Source organism: Boleophthalmus pectinirostris, unplaced genomic scaffold (genome assembly GCF_026225935.1).
Source record: "Boleophthalmus pectinirostris isolate CB_2022bp ecotype Guang Dong unplaced genomic scaffold, ASM2622593v1 HiC_scaffold_11, whole genome shotgun sequence".
In the NCBI taxonomy this organism is placed as follows: domain Eukaryota; kingdom Metazoa; phylum Chordata; class Actinopteri; order Gobiiformes; family Gobiidae; genus Boleophthalmus; species Boleophthalmus pectinirostris.
This window is the reverse complement of record NW_026570994.1, coordinates 1,322,034-1,335,000: the sequence shown is the minus strand read 5'-3', so window position 1 is coordinate 1,335,000 and position 12,967 is coordinate 1,322,034. Positions and strand designations below refer to the sequence as shown.

At 38.4% G+C, this 12,967-nt stretch overlaps 1 protein-coding gene across 1 annotated transcript in view; it reads left to right on the top strand.

The window, feature by feature from the left end:
* The window catches only part of chrm4a (cholinergic receptor, muscarinic 4a), an 84,459-nt gene that overhangs the window by 62,100 nt on the left and 9,392 nt on the right, over positions 1 to 12,967 (top strand). The gene's annotated exons all lie outside the window — the stretch shown is intronic.

Sequence of the window (12,967 nt, the reverse complement as noted above, 5' to 3'; positions counted from 1 at the left end):
CTGACAGGCCTATATCTTCTGTCAAATATGTCTCCCACTATAGAAGAGAAACATGACACCACTGGAATCTTTATATTAAATAAATATCGTAGACTACGGTGTGAATTTTCTATTATAATATAGTGATATTTTATTTATACAACATCTTTCTAAACAAAGTTACAATGTTTTCTACACATGGAAGCAAAATAAAACATGATGTAATGAAAATGATAACGATAAAATCTAATATTAAATCCAAACTATTCAATAAACTAACGTAGGTTTTCTGCCACAAATCAAACACATACGTTGTGGTTTAATTGGTCAAAACAGACAATAAAACCAAAACACTTTTAAATGTGACTTGTTTCTCCAGTTCTTCCTCGGGAGCTTAAATCGACGGCATTTAAATTGTAACAGCTCTTGGGGGTTGTGCGTACGAGCAGTAACGCTGGGGAGCTCAAATCGACAGGACACCGGCACTACTGTTTTTCAAACATTCGGCTTTTCTGACATGAATAATGTTACTCTCACTCATACCCAAAATGGCATCCACAGTACAGTTCGGATGATCACCTAAGCACAACAGTCACAGCAGTGTGGACTGGAGAAATGCTGAGTGATCAATAAACAGATAGATTCACAGACAGTGCTTTGTTGAACGGTGCATTTTTTGTGCTTAATGCAAGAAGAGCCAAACTAATGTTGTGTAAGGGTCACATAGTTATTATCAGGTAGACCTACTGCGCTGGTGCATATCAGAATAGCGACACTAAGAAGTGACGGAAAACTGGCACGTCTACATAAAGACATGTCGTAATGAAGGGATGTCAGAATAGGTGGTGGACATCAGGCAATTTCAATTTTGTTTAGGGCTGGGCAAAAATTTTAAAAAAATATTAATCGCATTAATCGCATGAGTTTGAGTGCGATTATCACGATTAATTGCATGTTATACGCAACTGGACTGGCAAACCGGGGTGGTGGTCCCTCTGTAAGAAGGGGGACCGGAGGATGTGCTCCAACTACAGGGGAATCACATTTCTCAGCCTTCCCGGTAAAGTCTATGCCAGGGTACTGGACAGAGATGCACGGATTGCAGTTACAACCGTGGACTCCGCGGCTAAACCGCGGGTCAGGCGGATGACATGACGAAAAATAATATTTTAATTAAATTCGAGCGGGTGGCGGATTCACTACTCAAATAAAAAACTCTGAACTTGGAGCAAATGGGAGGAGACCGAGCGGATGGCGGGCAGGTGCGGTTTTGAAAAACTATGGTTGCAAATGGATAGCGGGTGCATGATGAGTTTTGCGATGCGGTTGCGGATGAAAAAGTAGCCCATCCGCGCATCTCTAGTACTGGAGAGGAGAATCCGGCCGATAGTCGAACCTTGGATCCAGGAAGAGCAATGTAGTTTTCGTCCTGGCCGTGGAACACTGGACGCAAAAACAATTAATGAATTAAAAAGTAGAGTACAGCGCACTTTTATCGGAAATGTAAATGAAAGAGTCACACATTTGTTGTGCAAACAGCATTTCTTTCAGAGTTGAACCCTCAGAGTCTTCAAGGTATTCAGTGAAGGCTCAAGATAAGAAGAAAAATATTGAATGCATTTTTGTACTACTAATATGTTTTTTTTCTATATATTTTATTCAGTGAGTAATAAACACGACACTAGTAATAATTTCTAGATCATTGTTATAAACTTGGACTGATATTTCTTGGGAAACAAAGAGTTAATATAATGGAATGGAAATGGACCAATCACAGTTTTTCTTCTACTGGTATCTGGGTAAATCAGTGAGTGAGTTATGGGCCGAATCATATCACGAAATCTTCCGAGTCTTCGTGAATACCCTGTAATAGCAAAATGTAAGTGAGACCACAGTGATGAAAACCACACTGGACACCTCTGTTTGGACGCCTCAGGGGTGTAAGGAAGAAGAAGAAAGAGAAAAGACCGGAGCTCGCAGCCTGGTCGGAGCTAGGAGTCTGCGGAAGTTCAGAGCCCACTGCTGGTCCGGCCCGGCCAGAGCTGGAGCCCACGGCCCACAGAGTCTCAGTCATGTTGCATCTCACTTGGTCAGAAAAAAAAGTGAAAAAAGTGTAAAGAAAAGATGTCAGACTCAAAGAAACGCTCGCGGTGGACTTTTTCAACATATAAGCCAGTGAACAACAGACATTTACAATTAAAAATAATAATAATAATAATAAAAACTGCATTAACGGCACTGAAATAATAATTATAATGGCAATAATGTGTTAACGTGCCCGGCCCTAATTTTGTTAAATTCATCATAAGTTTATTTGTTTTGTTTTTTTGTCACATAACTAAACTTTCTATCTACCTCACCACCTCTTGTGTATATAGCATTTATTTAGCTACTTGTAAATAAATGAATCTATATATTTGATGATTGTTTAAAAGGCCTATTTACTCTATTTTCTGATCGATGTTCTAATGTCGTTTCCTCATCACAAACAGACCTGGTCTTGTGTTTTGTTTCATTCACATGTTTAACACACAAACCCCGCACATTTAGACTGAGTTCTTCTTTCAAAGAGCAAACACTCTACCTTGTTCCACCTTGTGATGTCATGTCATAATACAGGAAGTGCTCCACTTTGATTTTAAACTCCGTACACCTTCACTAGAATCATTTGGATCATTTCAGCCATAGAATTGCCGATCTGTTCTGAACTGAAGTAAATTAAAAGGTAGCTATTAAATTGAAAACTACAACTACATGACATCACAAGGTGGAACAGAGCATTTTGAGCTTCTGAAATGTGTGTGAATAAAACAAAACACAACTCCAAGTTTGTTTTTGATGAAGTAACAATATTTTAACAAGCTCATAAGAGTCAATTTCTTGTAGTAGAGGACCTTTAATTTATCATATATTTGTTAAGTTTTTTTCTTCTTTTTTCTCAGTAAACACAAACTAAACATTCTATCTACCTCACTACTTATTGCAAATATATAGCCTGTATTTACCTATTATATTACTTGTACATATAGAAATCTATATATTTGAGCCTTTACTATGTCTGCCAATTTAATGATTTATATTACCGTTTACTTTTGCTTTTTGTTATTATATCGTTCTATGTGAGCTGCTATGTCCAAGTAATTCCTGTTGTGCATCAATAAAGTGTATCTAAGAGTAAATATATAGTCCTTGTCTCTGATGTTATGTATTTGGCTTGTCGCTGGTGCTAATAAGTTCCCGCTCACAGACAGCGCTCACATATCTCTGCTGTTATTCTAGCGCAGTAGCCTTTTCAGTATCGAACCGTATTGGATTTCCATAAGACTGTTGTAAATCAGAGGAGCGGGGCTTGTTTGGTTGGTCTAATGAAGTGTCCACCGCAGATGTGACCTTATCCATACTCTGTACACCACGGCTTTGGTGAAATGTCAATGGAACTGTACTTACACTGGGAGCTGAATCAAGCAACAAGAAAGGACTTTAACAATTGGAAAAAGATCTATAAAAGGGCCCAAGGTTCAAATCTTCCTCTAAGCGCTGCCGTTCTATCACTGGAATAACATGGCTGCGAGGAACTGATACTTTGCATCGTCCCGGGGGGTGTATCTCTAATGGTGGAATGTTTATGCGTTACCATGGTGACACAATTCACACATTAGCAAACACTGTCACAAAAAGGTTTTAGATTGTCTGAAAACTCAAGAAAAAATACAAGTTTAAAATAGCAAATTTTCAGGAGACTGTTTGAGATACGAGTGTTCATGGTTCTGATTTTTTCAACAAAAAGTGAGAGTGACTCGCTGAAAAACTGTTGGTTAATGATCTCTAGCTCCTGACTGTAATTTTACACAGCATTCTAAATTATTATGCAAATTATGTTTTTCTCAGAATTTTCCAAATTGTCCGCATACAATGAGAGTCATCATCGTTTTCAAGTCATCAACCTTTAGAGTACAATTTGAATGTTATTGAACAAACCTCCCAATGATAACAGTATTTTTTTCCTCCTCATGATTCTGACCCAAAACATGACTCCTCCACCTCCTTGCTGATGTCACAGCCTTGTTGGGAGTGGTGGCCGTCCACCAACCATCCACCACTCCATCTACCAACCGTCCACCACTCCATCCACCAACCATCCACCAACTGCCCACCACTCCATCCACAAACCATCCACCACTCCACCCAACAACCATCCAACAACCATCCACCAACCATCCACCAACCATCCACCAACCATCCACCAACCATCCACCACTCCATCCACCAACCATCCACCAACCATCCACCAACCATCCACCACTCCACCACTCCATCCACCACCAACCATCCACCACCAACCATCCACTCCACCACTCCATCCACCAACCATCCACCACTCCATCCACCAACCAGCCACCACCATCCACCACCATCCACCACTCCATCCACCATCCACCAACCATCCACCACTCCATCCACCAACCATCCACCAACCATCCACCACTCCATCCACCAACCATCCACCACTCCACCAACCGTCCACCACTCCATCTACCAACCATCTACCAACCATCCACCAACCATCCACCACTCCACCCACCAACCATCCACCAAACAGCTACCACTCCATCCACCAACCATCCACTACTCCACCCACCAACCATCCACCACTCCATCCACCACTCCACTCCACCAACCATCCACCAACCATCCACCAACTGCCCACCACTCTACCCACCACTCCATCCACCACTCCATCCACCAACCATCCACCACTCCATCCACCACTCCATCCACCACTCCATCCACCAACCATCCACCATCCATCCACCAACCATCAGTGTTGGGTAGTAACAGATTACATGTACCGCAGTTACGTAATCAGAGTACAAATTATGAGTAACTGTATTCCGTTACAGTTACTGTTTCAATGAGTGGTAATTGGATTACAGTTACTTTGCTGAAATAAGTGGATTACAAGGCGGTATTTTCCTGTTTTCACATTTTGTGCTACATTCCATTTATTTATTTTTTATTTCGGTAATTCCACTCATTGCCGGAAACTCAAACAGAACGCGACAGTAAGAGCGATGGAAACGTCATGTTAAAGTGTGTCAGTCACACAATGGAAGCAGCAGTGCATTGGTAAAAACGCATTTGTGTCTTGGAAATTCTTCTCCCGATGTGAGATATATATATATATTTTTAAAAAAAACTAATATAAAATCGCCTACAACTTAAATGTGAAACAGGAGCTACTGGCACTGGTGAAAACAACCTGCATAGACTCATAATATCTGCACTACTGTCCTATAGTGACCTGCGACATGAGGGGACGCGCCCACAAACATACACAAACACAAACAAACACACACCTTCATCATCGTCATCAACCTGAGAACCCGCGGACCACGTCTCCTTCCGTAGTTACTGCGCGGACACCGCCGTCTCATGCGCCGTGTGTGGAACGTGTTTTCTCGCGTAAACCGCACTTCCTCCTGTGCGCCTCTAAACCAGAACTAACACCAGGACTAAACCAGGAGTAAAGCAGGACTGAACCAGGACTAAAACCAGGTCTAAACAACATGACACCTAACAGTAGGTTGACATAATTTAAGGTGATCTCATATAAAAATAATTTCTCTATCAATAATATTTTTTAATATGGTGAAGGAAAGGCTTATCTTGTTACTGTCTTTTAACAGACAAAACCTCTTATATTAAGATATCGTGGTCTTTGTTTCTCTACAGCAAACAGCTGCTTATTCATGGAGACTTGGGCTCAGACAATTTGAAGACAACAAACAAGAATTTTCAGGATGTGGTTGCTACATTCATGTCGTTTAAAAAACATGACAATATCAAGTAATCCAAAGTATTCAGATTACGTTACTCATTTTAAGTAATTTAATGGATTACGTTACAAACTACATTTTGGGATATGTAATCTGTAGGGTAATACATTTTAAAAGTAACCTTCCCAGCACTGCCAACCATCCACCACTCCATCCATCTGGACCGTCGCATGGCATTCATCAGTGAATAAGACTTTGAAAATGAGTCTTCATATATTTCTGGGCCACTGGAGCTGTTTTTGTTCATGAGCTTTGTTTAAGTTTGACCCAATAGGAGGTTTATGCAGAACTGCAAACCTCTGGAGGATCCTACACCTTGATGTTTGCGAGACTCCCGAGGCACCAGCAGCTTCAAATACCTGTTTGCTGCTTTGTAACAGCATTTTAGCAGCTGCTCTCTTAATCTGATGTATTTGTCTGGCAGAAACCTTCCTCATTGTGCCTTTATCTGCACCAATCCGTGTGTGCTCTGAATAGAAGTACGACGATCATTCTTAAGTTTTCATGGAATATCTAAGGTTTTCATACCTTGTCCAAGATATTCAACTATTTCATGCTTTTAGGCACTTTCCTTTTTCTTTCCCATATCCCTTGAAAATGGTGGTCTGCTTTATAATGTCGACCGTCCTTCTTAAGAAGTTTTTCTTTTAATTGGATCGATTTCACTGACCCAAAGCGACCTGAGACACAAAACCATCCATGAGTTTCACTGGAGAAAAAAAACAAAAAAAAACATTTTTACCTTTATGACACACAATTTACATCATAATTTGGAATGTGGTGTATGTGTGAGGAACTTCAGTTTTAATAACATGAGTCAGCTCACCTGTTGTAGTTCCAGCTAAGTCAGTTCTTTGTTAAAATAAAGATCAGATTAAAGTCCAACAGGCCTCAGACAGAGCAGAGCCTACAGTTAGCATCACACTCTAGGGAATGTTGATGACATCAGCTGCAAAGTATCAAATGGAAGGGCATCTGTCATAAAAATCTGCCAAATCAGCATGTAACTGGTTCCGAGAGGCAAGTCAGGGCCAGAGAAGAAGTGAAGTGGAGGTAAGAGGGATTGATTGAAGGACTTTCTTGATGGCCATAGATGAGTGTTTTGAATTCTGGAGAGGTCCTAAATATAGTCTACAAGATTTAAACATGTGTGAATGAACCAAAACACTACCCAGGTATATTTTAGAGGACAAAACAGAATTATAAGCTGCTTTTATGAGCTTTTTATGAACTGTGTTCCTTTGGATTTGGATTGATTCTTGTGTTTTGATCAGGATGTTTATGGACCCATTCTATTTTTAAACCATTTTAGATCAATTTGGTTCTAAGAAGCAAAATGTAAAATAATTAGTTTAATATTAATTACCCACCAAAAACCATATTGTGTCTTCTTTAAATTCACTATAGTTCTAATTGGAAAGATGTGTCCAAGCCTATTTTTATAGGCCCCATATTACTCAAAATCTACTCTTGTGAGCTTTAACTTACCATGTTAGAATGTTGTTACCCTCCTCAAAAACACGCCTGGAGTTGGGTTTCATTCACTCATGTTTGAGGAGCCATTTATTATTAGTCTGTCTACATCTCTAAACCTCAGAATGCTCTGTTCCACCATCTGATGTCATGAAGCTGTAGTTTTCAAATTTACTACTTTACTTTACTTTAGCTACTTTTTACTACTTTTTTATTTAGTGAAGATTGGCAATTCCAGGTCTGAAATTATCCAAATGATTCAAGTGAAAGATTAATTTAAACAGCATTAATTCATTAGACAAATGTGATGAGCATATATTATTATTTGTGTTATTCTATAGCTTCTTGATATATAGAGTGTAATGTCTATATATATACCGTATGGAGTTCAGTAAAACTACATGCCAAGAAACCACATGCTGCCATCTCATTATTTATGTCAATGTATAAATTACGGACATTACAGTGTATGCAGTTTAAAAACACAATGTAGCACTTCCTGTATTACCACATGACATCACAAGGTGGAACAGTTTGTTTTCAGTTTGAGCGAAGAACTCAGTCTAAACATGTTGGATTTCTGTCTTAAACAACTTCAGGTCTGTTTTTGATGAGGAAACAACATAGACGGCCAGTGGTTCACTTGCTACGATTGTTTTTCCACTGATCCAAAGGTTGGCGGTTCGAATCCCTTTCTCAACATTATTGACATTGTGTCCTTGGCCAAGACACACATTGCCCCCAATGTCTGCCTACACTGGTGTATGAGTGTGTGTGTGAATGGGTGAATAAAGTGAAGTTTTTGTAAAGTGCTTTGAGTGCCTTGAAGGTGGAAAAGCCTTACATAAAAAGGTGATCATTTATCATCTGAAAATCGCATAATATGGTCCCTTTAATGTGTAATTTTGATCAATTTGCTGTGTCATATTTGGCCCTTACCCCAGCTTATTTTATACCCCATACTTCCCTCAAAACTCAGCACGTCTTAACAAGACCCAGGACAACGCGATGTAACAGGCGAGCGTCTGGAAAGGCCACCCAGTCCCCCCGCACCTCTCCCGGACGCGGCTCTCCTCAGCTGTCCTCGGCTGTCCTCGGGGTCTTGGCTCCCGGACCATTATCCTAGCGCCTACCTGTCACAGCGGTAACACAGGAGAGCGAGCATTCCGGTGAGAAATTGGTCCCAGCGCGGCACGGTGGCGTCTAATGGCAGGACTCCAGCCACAGAGGGGCCGACCACTGCTCCTAATGGGACCTCTGCACACGGCACGCTGCTCTCTGTGCACTCGGCTCCGGACCGGGGTGGAGGGAGGAGGGAGGAGAGGAGAAGGAGGGAGACAGAGGAGAGCGGTAAAAATAGCTGCTTGATATATAGAGTGTAATGTCCAAAAATTTAGGGGCCAAAAATACAGGAAAGGAGACAGTTGTCCAATATCCTGCACTGACATCTAAGAGCTTTTAACCAAGCGCCTGTCAAATTATTACTGTCTTCACCGTGCACAAAGCAGCTATTGTTGTAAGCCTAATTTAAACTGCACATCATGTTCAACTGGTGCTCTGTTATCATTGTAATCAGGACTAAACTACAGGGTTATTTACAAACCTTTTACTCATGTTCATATCACTATTAGTAGTAGTAGTAGTAGTAGTAGTAGTAGTAGTAGTAGTAGTAGTACTAACAAACAATGCTAGTGATAGCAGTTGTACTGTTAGTAGTTGTTGTAGTAATAGTTGTAGTAGGCCTAGTAGTAGTAATAGTTGTGGTAGGGCCAGCAGTAGTACTTGTAATAATAGTAGTAGTAGTAATTGTTGTAGTATGCCTAGAAGTAGTAGTAGTAGTAGTAGTAGTAGTAATTGTTGTTGTTGTGTTGAAGAAGTAGAAGTACTAGTAGCAGTAGTAGTAGTAGTAGTAGTAGTAGTAGTAGTAGTAGTAGTAGTAGTAGTAGCAGTAGTAGTAGTAGCAGTAGTAATTGTTGTAGTAGGGCTAGTAGTCGTAGTAGTAGTAGTTGTGGTGGTGGTGGTAGTAGTAGTAGCAGTAGTATTAGTAGTAGTAGTAGCAGTAGTAATTGTTGTAGTAGGCCTAGAAGTACTTGTAACAACAAGTACTTCTAGGTTGTAGTAATAGTTGTAGTAATAGTTGTTGTAGGCCTTGTAATAGTAATAGTTGTACCAGTAGTAGAAGTAGTAGCAGTAGTAATAGTTGTAGTAGGCCTAGTAGTAGTTGTTGTGTTGTAGTAGTAGTAGTAGTAGTAGTAGTAGTAGTAGTAGTAGTAGTAGTAGTAGTAGTAGTAGTGGTGGTGGTGGGAGTAGCAGTAGTATTAGGGTCCAGTCAAGCAGTAATGGAGGGAAACAGGGTCAGATTTTTGACATTCAAATGTCTCTTATTCAGAAACTAGAGGGACTATTGAAATAAGTAAAGTATCAGAATGTAGGAAAGAGTTACACTCCAACAGGGTCAAGTTAAACCTGTGATATTCTTTCAAGTTGTTGACAAAAAATGTAAAAACTCATGTCCGTAACGGAGGGAATGAAATATGCAGCACTTTTTGGGCAATAAATCCAAACAGTGATAACTCTTGGTTCTCACTTCCATATCCTTAACAAACTGGTTTGAATATTTGCTTCATATAGTTTTCTACCATATGGTACAAGATTAGGTTGAAAAACCTCTTACTTTTTGAATCATGAGATTTTTTAATTAAAAAAGGTCATGGCAACGGAGTGAAAAGTAACGGAGGGAAAATTGTGCAAGTAAGTAGAAGGTGCAGGATTTTACATCATTTGTCAACTTTTTTCTTCTGAATACTTTAATCTTACTTCAAAATGAAAGGTAACAATTTCTATAAAATATGTCAGTCCTTCCAAGCAAATGTTTATCATTTTAAATACATTCTTTTTTAAAATCATGTACCTTCATCAACAGTTCAAAGATGGAATAACACAAGATATGATGAAATACATCCATTTATTTCCATGATTTGCAGGTCTTTGAAATTTGGGAAATAATTTTTGTTCCATGTTTCATACATGGTCTGTTTAAAACATATGGAACTTTAGAACCAAAAATGGTACAGAAAAAAGGTCAACAGTTTCATAAACTAGAGTACATATGTATCTGTTCAATACATTTTTATATCAGATGCATTAACTTGAATTTTTGGCCTTGCTGTTTACTTCTGCTTGACCGGGCCCATTAGTAGCAGTATTAGTAGTTGTAGTAGTATGTAGTAGTAGTAGTAGTAGTAGTAGTAGTAGTAGTAGTAGTGACAGTAGTAGTAGTAGTGGTAGTAGTAGTAGCAGTAGTAATAGTTGTAGTAGTAGTAGTAATTGTTGTAGTAGGCCTAGAAGTACTTGTAATGACAAGTACTTCTAGGTTGTAGTAATAGTTGTTGTAGGCCAAGTAATAGTAATTGTTGTAGTATTAGTAGTAGAAGTAGCAGTAGGCCTAGTAGTAGTAGTAGTAGTAGTAGTAGTAGTAGTAACAATCACTGCTTTAGTCTTATGCCCCTGTACTGTACTTTATCAGTTTGGTAGTAATGGAGTATTCATTTTGTGGTACTGCAAGCCTGCAGTACTGTTGTTGTAAGTAGCTGACTCACAGTATGAGTAGTAGTAGTAGTAGTAGTAGTAAGTGTAGTAGTATTTTAAATTTGCAGTGTTAAAAAGAACATTCATAATTATATTGTTTAGTATGAACTGGATCCTCATTACTTTACTTATTTAAATGAGTTAATTCAACTGTGAAATCAAAAGTTCATGATTAAACTTAATATTTTGAACTTTTAATGACCGTGTTTTTCCCCCAGACCATATTTTTCATTGTTATTATCCTCCAGCCGGTGTCTTTTCATCCTGCTCTTCACACTCTTTCACACTTTGTATCAGGGTCAAATTGCAGAGAAACACAGCTAGCCTCCTCGCTATACTGGGGCAATGAGCGATCTGCTAGCTTAGCCTGTCAATACATCCCCTGTGCCGCGGCCTGTTAGCGCTGCTGTTAGCTGTCCGCCGCAGTCAAAGCCTCAGCTCGCCGCAGACTTATTAGCTTGTTATGTTAGCAGCTCCACTGTGTTTACATTGTTATTTTCAACTCTGCTGTGGAGGGCTCGCCGAGGTAATACATCTGTGGAAGATCATAAAGAAAAGATAGCTTTGTTCAGCCGCCAACTTCGTGGTTTGGTTCTTTTCAATTCTTATTTATTTCATTTCACCGGTTTTGTGTTATCTGGATTTTTATAACTATATTTTTTGTGTATTAATTATACAGACTGTAAGTTTCTCCAGTAAAATTACACTAAATTCAAAAGGCTTTAAGACACGAGTCTCCAGCCTTGTTCCTCCGGTGAGCTCCTTTACAAAACAAAATGCCAGAGAGCTGCTCATTTTAGCAAACGAAAAAAAAATTGAGATGATTATAATGAAAGAGCGTGAGCCTTTTGGTACAGTGAGACACTTTAAAGCATAAATCACTGTCAGTTTATTAGTGCCAAAGCTGGGCTTCAAAATGATACATTTGCAATAGTAAATAAATAAATAAAAATAAAATTATAACTAAAACTATAAATAGTAAATACATTTTTTTCCCTATATGTATGTATTTATTTATGTATTACTTTATTTGTATTAATTTATTAACCTATTTATTATTTATTCTATTTATTATTTATTTATTTAATTATTTTTATAGTACTTTTATAGTAGTAGGTTTTTGGTTTTTTTTTCCTCAGGAGACAACAGGGGAGGGTAATGGGGTGAATAAAAATTTTCATATTATATTACTACTAACTCACTTCCTCTGTGACATCTGCTTTTCATAAAAAATGATAATAATGATAAAGATTTTATAATATATATATATATATATATATATATATATATATATATATATATATATATATATATATATATATATATATATATATATATATATATATATATGAGCTACTTGGAAGTGGGTGGAGAGCTTCTGGTCACTCCTGAGCTTCAGGTCGGAGACTCCTGCTTTAAGGTGTTAGGTCTCCATAGATACATTTATTGAAATGTTTCACAGTATGACAGACACAGGTGATGCCACCAGGTCAAGTTACAAGTGCATATTCTTCTAGCAATACAACAATTATAATTTAATAGCTGCAAGGTAATTAGTTTAATACTATACTGCGGAACATTCCAGAGAAAATAATAACATCTTCTTGGAGGAGCCCTCAGTAGAAAAGTTACTATGCACCTTTTATTTTTCACATTTTCAAAATCTGTTCATGAAAACTAGTTAGGCCTGTTTTCGCTTTTTGGCAACAAAATATTTTCACAAACCAAAAATTCGAATTGAATTCATTCCATTTGAAACGAGGAGCCCCAAACCATTTACCAGATTAACATTCAAGGTCCAACTGTGGCTTTTTGTACATGAGGCACTCCATGTTTCTGTTAGCAGCAGTTAGTCTTTTGTGTTTGACATGGTGGAACTGGTTCACCTTTTTAGTGTTTAGTGACATGTCTGTGTAAATGTTGAACTATTGAATCATTATTTGTTAGAAAGTAGATCCATAAACTTGCCAATAATCTTATAGGTTTTTTTTTCACTATTATGATTCACTTTCACTTTTGTTTATTTATGATGCTCGTCAAAAACATACCTGCAGTTGTATTTAGTTTCATGCACGCTGGTTTCTTTAATC